Source organism: Balaenoptera physalus, assembly GCF_965194825.1.
Source record: "Balaenoptera physalus genome assembly, chromosome: 6".
NCBI classification, from domain to species: Eukaryota; Metazoa; Chordata; class Mammalia; order Artiodactyla; family Balaenopteridae; genus Balaenoptera; species Balaenoptera physalus.
This window is the reverse complement of record NC_138885.1, coordinates 927,568-936,018: the sequence shown is the minus strand read 5'-3', so window position 1 is coordinate 936,018 and position 8,451 is coordinate 927,568.

Sequence of the window (8,451 nt, the reverse complement as noted above, 5' to 3'; positions counted from 1 at the left end):
CCGCCCGCAGCACTGAAAGCACCGAGGCTGAGTGCTGCGGAGAACTGCCCACCACGCGTGGGTCATCCTGTCGAATCCGTGAAATGGGACCTAGTCTCAGCCCACTTCACTAACGGGGAAGTGAGGCACCTCTGTGGGCCCCCCCAGGGGCTGGAGAGGAACAACCACGACCGTCAACATCTGCTCATTGCAGACGTGGCACCAGAGTGACCCTGGCCACATGGAGGCCTCGGGGATCCCGACGGAGGGCTGAGAGCCAGGGACCCTGGCAGCTCCGGGAGAGCCGTTTCAGGGGTGCAGGGTGGCTGTAAATGTGCCCGGGGGTCTCGGGCAACCCCCCAAAGGGCCTGTGCTTCCCAGGGTTCCCAGGACAGAGGAGAAAGTCCCGCCCGGCTGAAGTTCCTTCCCCAGAGCCCATCCCTGGCTGGCGGCAGCTTCAGGGGGGATTCAAAGAGACCTTGCCACTCCTCCCCGCATCAGCTTCACCTGGGAGCTTGTTAGACATGGAAAATCTCTGGCTCCACCCCAGACCCGCTTAGCAGAATCTGCTTGAACAAAGCCCCAGGAGCCCCATCTCACATTAGAGCTGAGGAAGCTCTGCTCCCAGGTGCCCCGACGCCTGCTGGCCATCCCAGCCCCAGTCCTGGCGGCCCGTGAGCTCGCCCCGCCCCCGACAATGCGGTCACTCCAAGGTGTTCATCACAGCCTCATCCACAAAGGAGAAAATCTGGAAATAACCTAAATATCCAACAATGGAAGAAAGGGCCCTAAATTAAGAGACAGCCATCAAAATGCTCTTTTGACACGATATTCGGATGCATGGGGGAAGGTTTATACGATGATATTCACAGGAAAGGCCCGCTTAGACCTACATACAAAGTCAAATACCTCAACATGTGGCCTGCGGGCGCCCTCTGATTGCTGGGACTAGGTGATTTATTTTTTAACATCTTTATTGAAGTATAATTGCTTTACAATGGTGTGTTAGTTTCTGCTGCATAACAAAGGTGATTTTTTAATATACTTCCTTTTACTTCTGTGTTTTCCGAATTCTCTCAGTGAGAATGCCTTACAATAATGATAATGAAACCCCCAGTAAATGATATTCTTTTTTAAAAAAAGAAAACGTAATTATCCCTTGGAAGAGGCCCTCTTCCATCAGTTTATTCTGTCACAGGGCCTGACAAATCAGTTTCGGGGACACCACCCAAGGCAAGGCCCGGAGGAGGGAGTGTGGGCAGAAGGGGGTGGGACGTGCGTGGGAGAGGCAGGGGTGTCATGGACACCTCCCCCGGGCAGTTTGGCCTTCTGCAGGCCTGGCTTGTGGTGAGGGACGCTGGGGAGTGGAGCGCCCTGAAGGCGAAGGCCACTTTCTCTGGGACCTTTTCTCCTGCTGTACCCACTTCCAAGACTACCTTTCCCTCTGCCCTGCTTTCCTGACCAACTCCCATTTATCCTACAAGACCTGGCTAAGGGACCACCTCCTCCAGAAAGACTTCCCTGATAATCCCACCACCCGGCCTCTGAGCAGGGTTAGTGGCCCTCCTGTGGGCTCCCATGGGAGCCTCTTGGGTCCCAAAGGACTGCGAGTGGGTGATGGGAGATGTTTCAAACACGCACCTATGACCGTGTCTAGCACCCAGAAAGCCCTCCATCAACAGCCACTGTGCCTGGGCACCGCCCACTCCTTTGGGTTCTGCCCATCAGTTGCTAAGGGCCTACATGTAAGTGTCCAAGCAGGGCAGTTTCAGAAAAGCATTTAGGGGTGGATGCCAAGCCTTTCTGGCAGGGCCTGGTGCTTGTGGACCCCTAGGTCTCAAAGCCCCACTTGGTGAGGTCCCAGGCTCCAGGCCTTCCGGATCCCCTGAAGCCCCTTGGTCCGGAGCCTGGAGCAACCCAGGGAAGGGCAAGAACTCATGGACCCTACCTCTCACTGGGTTCTTGCAGAATCAAGTGAGATGCGGAAACACCCGTCCCGTGCCTGGCAAAGGGAACACACCCCAAGCCTGCGGGTCCTCGTGCCCCTCCTGGCCTATACGGGGAAGGTGGTGGCCTTCCTAGACAGGGCCCAGGGGAGTCTCTGAGTCCTGTGGGCTGTAGCCAACCAGGTGGCCCAGCCTTGGGCAGGCCTGGCATCCACCAAGGGACACCAGCCTTCTCTGGGGGTGGGGGGCGCTCTTTGGACCACCCACTGCCTCAGAGGCCACTCCTGGCCCCATTTCTAGGGGTTCTAGGGCTGGTTGTGACGTCTGCTCCTCGAGTCTGCTCCAGGTGAGGCCTGGAACCTGAAGGGGCAGGTCGACACACCTGCTCACTCAGGGGAACACCTCACAGGTGGGGAAGGCCAAGGCAAAGTCAGCCTTGAGCGTCTGGCCCCTTGACGGGGGGCGAGGTCAGTGGGGCTAGAAAACATTGACGTCTGTTGCCAGGAAGGCCGGAATCAGGCCTGACCATGGGGGAAGACACTTCTGTTGCTAAATTGTTGGGTTTTTTAAATTTCTAATCGTGGTAAAATATGTAAAACAGAAAATGTATCATCTCTCCTATTTTCAAATGTACAGTTCGGTGGCAAGAAGAACGTTCATATAATTATGCACCCATCACCACCATCCATCTCCAGAACTTTCTCATGTTGCAAAAATGAAGCTCTGTCCCCATTAAACTCCCCATTGCCCCATTTCCCCAGCCCCTGGCACCCACCCTTCTGCTTTCTGTCTCTGTGAATGTGACCCCTCCAAGTACCTCATGTAGGTAGAATCACCCAGTATTTGTCTTTTGTGACTGGCTTATTTCACTTCACATAATGTCCTCAAGGTTCATCCATGTTGTAGCAGGTGTCAGAATGTCCTTCCTCTTTAAAGCTGAAAAATATTCCCTAGTCTGTAAACACCATAATGTTTATCCATTCCTCCGGTGACGGACACTCGGGTTGCTTCCACCTTTTAGCTATTGTGAATAATGCTGCTATGAACGTGAGTGTACAATTATCTCTTTGAGACCCTGCTTTCTTCTGTTGGGTATATACCCAGATGTAGAATTGCTGGACCTATTTTTAGTTTTTCGAGGGCCCTCCATACTGTTTTCCACAGTGGCTGCACCATTGTACATTCCCAGCAACAGTGCACAAGGGTTCCAGTGTCTCCACATTCTCGCCGACACTTGTTATCTTCTGGGGTTTTTGATAGTAGCCATCCTAGCGGGTGTGAGGTGGTGTTGCTGGTGTTAATGCCACCCTGCTCCCATCGTTTACTTAGTCCTGCCCTGCCCTGGGCGTTACGTGGGCTCTGAGGACCACAGTGCACCCTTGGCCTGCCAGGGCCTTATGCTCTAAATGTCCAGAAGAGACATCCCTCATAATGGGTGTCAACATTCAGCCGACTGTGATTGGCCGGGGTCACGTGTCCACCTCTGCCCCCATCAGCACTAGGAGGGTCCTGGGGGTGGGGTGGCCTCCAGGAGGGGCTCCAGAGGGAGGGTGGAGTGGGGGGGTACAATGGCTTCCTGGGACACCTGCCCAGCCAAGGATGGTCAGCAAACCTTTTCTATAAAAGGTCAGGTTCAACATTCTAGGGTTTGCAGGCCATACGGGTCTCTGCCACAACTGATACATAACCTTTATTTATTAGGCATTGAATTTGAATTTCATATAATCGTCATGCCATGCAGTATCATTCTTCCGCTGATTTGTTTGCAACCACGTAAAAATGAAAAAACCGTTCTGAGCTGGCAGAGTTGGACCCTGGCTGTGGTTTACCAAACTCCGCTCTGGAATTGATGGCAGTGACACTGAGAGGACAAAGGATCCTGCTCTGTGGACAAGGGCAGTATGCTCCACCAGCTCCCTTCAGCCTGGCACCCCGAGGGTTAGGGCTAGGTCTAGGGTTAGGGTTAGGGCTAGGGTTAGGGTTAGGGCTAGGGCTAGGGTTAGGGTTAGGGTTAGGTTAGGTTAGGGTTAGGGTAGGGTTAGGGTTAGGGTTAGGGTTAGGGTTAGGGTTAGGGTTAGGGCTAGGGTTAGGGTTAGGGTTAGGGCTAGGGTTAGGGCTAGGGTTAGGGCTAGGGTTAGGGTTAGGTTTAGGGTTAGGCTTAGGGTTAGGGCCAGGCACCCCCTCTGTCCCCTGTGTCCCGTTTACACGGTGAAATAACTTCACTAGTGAGTCGAGCAGGTAGTGGCCAGCGTCCGTTGGCATTACTCACCAACCCACGCCTGGCTCTGCATCTCCCGTTGACAGCAGCGGGAATCCTTGGGCCTCTGCTAAATGCACACATTTGTAAGTAAGAATGAGGAATAAGAGTGTGTGAACTCTGGGCAAATGATGCTGTCAGGGTCACTTCACTCTTGTTTAATTCACCTCCAGAGCGCAGTTTCAGCTTCAGCCTGGAAGGAAGATTATGTTCACCCCGGTGGCCCTGAGTTCCAGCCTCGACTTCCAATACCTGAGGTGGGAGATTCACCCTGTCCCCCGGCTGCCGGGCTCACCAGGCCAGCAAGGAGCAGACCCCACAGGCCAGGCCAGTGTCCTGGACCTGAAAGTTAATGCCAGCTCCTCCCTGTCCCCCCATGTGACCTTGGGCAAGTCACTCCTGCCCTCTGCACTTGAGTTTCTTCGTCTGTGGAATTGAAATGTTAATAACTCAAGAGTTTTGTTGTTGGTTTAAAATATGTCAAGGGCTAGGAGAGTTCTGGAACATCGTTAAATAACACTCCAGCAGCGGTAGGTGTTGTGATTATTTATTTATTTATTTTTGGCTGTGCTGCATGGTTTGTGGGATCTTAGTTCCCCGACCAGGGATGGAACCCGTGCCCCCTGCAGTGGAAGTGGGGAGTCGTAACCCCTGGACCTTCAGGCAATTCCCTGTTATAATTATTATCTCATTTAATCCACACAAGCCTGTGAGGTAAATACTGTTTCTAGCCCCATTGTATGATGAGGAAACGGAGACACAGAGAGGTTAAGTAACCACCCCAAGGGCACCCAGCTGGGACAGGGTAGAGCTGGAGTCTGGAAAGCCGGTGTCTGCTTGCCAAGCTCTTAACTCTCCACCAGCCCTGGCCTGTGTGCCCTCTCGGGAAGCCACAGGAGCAGAGAGCCCCGGGCTCAGGGCGGACCCTGTAGCAAGGTGCCCTGGGACCACCCAGCCTGGACAGGGCCACGTCCTCCAGGACGCAGGGCTCTCTGTGAGCGCACGGCCCGACCTCCTGCCCTCGGGCGCTGTGTGCACCCTCATATATACCACAGTGCCAGCTGAGGGTCACATCTCGGGGGTTCAGACTCCGCTTAGGATGGACCCCATGGCCCTGTGCACAGAGCAACCGCTGGGCGAGTGTCTGGGCTACGAAGCTGAGCTCCATTCGCCGTGGGGCCTCCAGGAAGTCACAGTCTGTCTCTGCCCCTTGGTTCCCCTCTGCAGAGCGAGAAGCTGGGTGATCTAACCAGCTTTCAGCCACGGTTCCCCACCCGCACCCCCAGAACACTAAAGCCCCAAGGGCCTGCCTTCCCATGACTCCCAGAAGACAGAACAGGAGCTTCCTTTCCTGACTTTTACCCAGAGTGCGCCCCCGGGGGAGAGACCACTGGCCTTGCCAACGCCGACCAGCCATCTCCCCTGCCACTCTGGACAGAGAGGGGTTGGGGGCCCAGCCCAGCCTGGAGCTCGGGAGAGGTGGAGCTCTGTGCGAAGCCACCATTCTGTCCCCGCCACGGCTAGCGGTACCTAGGACCTAGAATCATTCTGTAAGTGGTGCAGAGGTTGACAGCAAGCCAGCTCAGGATGCCCCGCCTCTTTGATGGGACAGCCGCTGTCACAGCAGGGACCCATGGGGGCTGCAGGTGGCAGTCCTCGAAGAGACGCTGGAGCTGGGATGCTGGCTCCTATGCAGGCATCTATGAAATGAAGTCAGAGAATGGATGAATGAACACACCGTCTAGTCCAATCCCATTTCAAATGAGAAAAATGCAGGCTAGAGATGGCAAAACGCTCACCTGAGATCACACAACGGAGTGGCAGGGCCCAGGTAAGGCCACCCGTCAGCAGGTCTTTACTGAGCACCTGCTGCGTACCAGATACCGTTCCCAGCACTGGGGAGACAGCGTGGCCCAAGCAGCCGGGTGGGGGCGGGGGCGGGCCTTTGCCCTCATGGAGCTTCCAGTCTGCTCCTGGGACCAGGGCCCAGGTCTTAGTCCCTGGCACTTTTCTGCACTGAAATAGTACAGAGGACCCTCCCCAGGCCCCACTCAGACCCTCCAGGGAGGGAGCAGACAGTGCTGGGTGGCGGACGGGCCTGCAGAGCCGACTCAGGGCTGCGTACTTTGCACTCCTTCCCGGCGGTAGGAGCATCAGTGATTGCTGCTGAGATGATTGACACTCATTAACGTGCCAGCCATCCCCGGGGGGGCAGCCCCCATCAACCTATTCCTGTCTCGGTGACTGATTCATTGAAGCTGAGCTTCTGTGATTCACCCTCGGGTGGCAAACCGCACTCTCGCGGAGTGGACGACCAGGGCAGGAGGCGCTGCCCGCTCCGGGGGCCACGCGTCCCAGGGGGGAACTGAGACGCCAGCGTGACACTTTATGGGAGCCCGGGCACCGGGCTGCTCCCCGTCGGGCTGGCAGTGCCATTGCCCACAGCAGCAGCAGCAGCTCCTGAATGAGGCTGAGCTTCACCTTGAAGCCTGAACTACTCAGGGCAAATGACAGGCTTTGGAAGATGCTTTTGCCTGAATCCGCTAAAGGGAGAAATGTAACAAGCTGTGGTCAGGAGTGCCAGCATCCGGTCCTCGCCAGGGCTGAGCCTCTCCCTGGTCCTGTGGCCCCTCCAGCCTCAGTTGTTCCAGCAGGGAAGTGGGTGAGGGGGGTCACCCCGAGACCGCTGTCCCTTCACTCATGTCACAAGTGCGTGTGTAGTGCTTCCCCAGCCCCAGGCTCAGAACGCTGGTGGGGTGAACGGCGCAGACCCCCGGTGCCCTAGACTCCAGGTTGGCAGCCTCGTACGGAGGCAGGTGTGCACCCGACCGGCGGCCTGGGAGCCGGGGCTCCTGCTCCAGAGCGCTGAGGGTGAAGCACAAGTAGCCAAGCAAAGAGGAGGAGAATGCGTGTTCCGGCCAAGGAAGGGCATTTGGGAGGCACTGAGGCGAGGCGGTGGGCTCTGGATGGGAACTGCAGCCCCAGCGTTGGGGGCATGGAGAGGTCTAGGGGCTCCGGGGGGAGGGGGCAGCCAGGCCTGGGGTCCTGGTCAGCCCATCAGCCAGCAGACTTCTTCCCGAAGCTGCGGGGCCGTGGATGGGTTTTATACGGGAGCGACAGACTTGGCCAAGTTTTCCTTATACCACCTGGGAGGAGCTGGAGAAGGTCACAGGTGTCTTTTGGAAGAAGATCTGTGATTCCCCCAACTGCAGTGCTGGCCTGCGGCTGCCACCACCAAACAGGTGAAAGGACCAGCCTCTAGCCACCTGGCAGGGCCCGGGCAGCACCAGCCCTGCCGGCCCCCAAAGCAGGACTTACCTAAGACCCCCAGGGGTAAAGCTGCACCTACAGGCTGCCTCAGGCCGTCGGGGAGTGACTGCAGGGCCGCTGGGCCAAGGCCCCTTGTGCTGTTTGTGCTGCGGGGGCTGCTCAACCCCCTGTGGGAAGGAGGAGGCCTCGAAGGGGCCCAGGTGGTCCTCGGAGCCCCTCCCATGGCAGCGAAGTTAGGAAGCTGCCTCAGGGCCGCTCACCCGCCAGAGTAGTGCCGGGGCCCAGGGGGTGAGAGGCGGCCCCTGGGAGCCTCATCTGCCAGTGTGGACAGCGTCAGTGACTTAGCTCCGTCAGGAGTGAAATCGCCCTAAAGCTCCATCCCAGAGCTGGACAGCCTCAAGTCAGTGAGAGCCTTCCCCAGAGGCCGAGAAGCCAGGCTGCAGGCTCAGGGAGGCCCAGCGCTCTTTCCACAAGGCCCAGAGCTGGCTAAGGGGTGGAGACTTCATCCAGATTCTCACACTGACACACACACACACACGCGCGCGCGCACGCGCGCCTACAGGAGCCAGGAAGAACCCAGCCTGAGCACAGCCAGCTGGGGACCCGGGGACCTGATTTGTGCTCCCCCAGAAGACCCTGCAGTAACGGCTGTGCAGACCCAGGCCCCTACATCCCTCATTCCAGACAAGGGCTGCAAAGTACCTTGCGCTGCCCCGCATCCCACTTCCAGGGCCCCTCCAGGACAGAGCCAACAGCAGCCCCTCCGCAGCCCCAGTCCCCTGGGGCTCAGGGCCCTGAGGTTCTCTAGAGAACACTGAAGGGAGAGGACGCACATTTGGGAGGCACAGGCACGGCCTCTCCCCTGAATAGCTGTGAGGCCTTGAGCAAGACACTCCACTTCCCTGAACCTCAACTTCCGCATCAGTAAAATGGGCACATGTCAGCTGCCCAGCAGGAAGGCTGTAAGGAAGCAGTATATTTGATGGCAGTAAGTTCTCA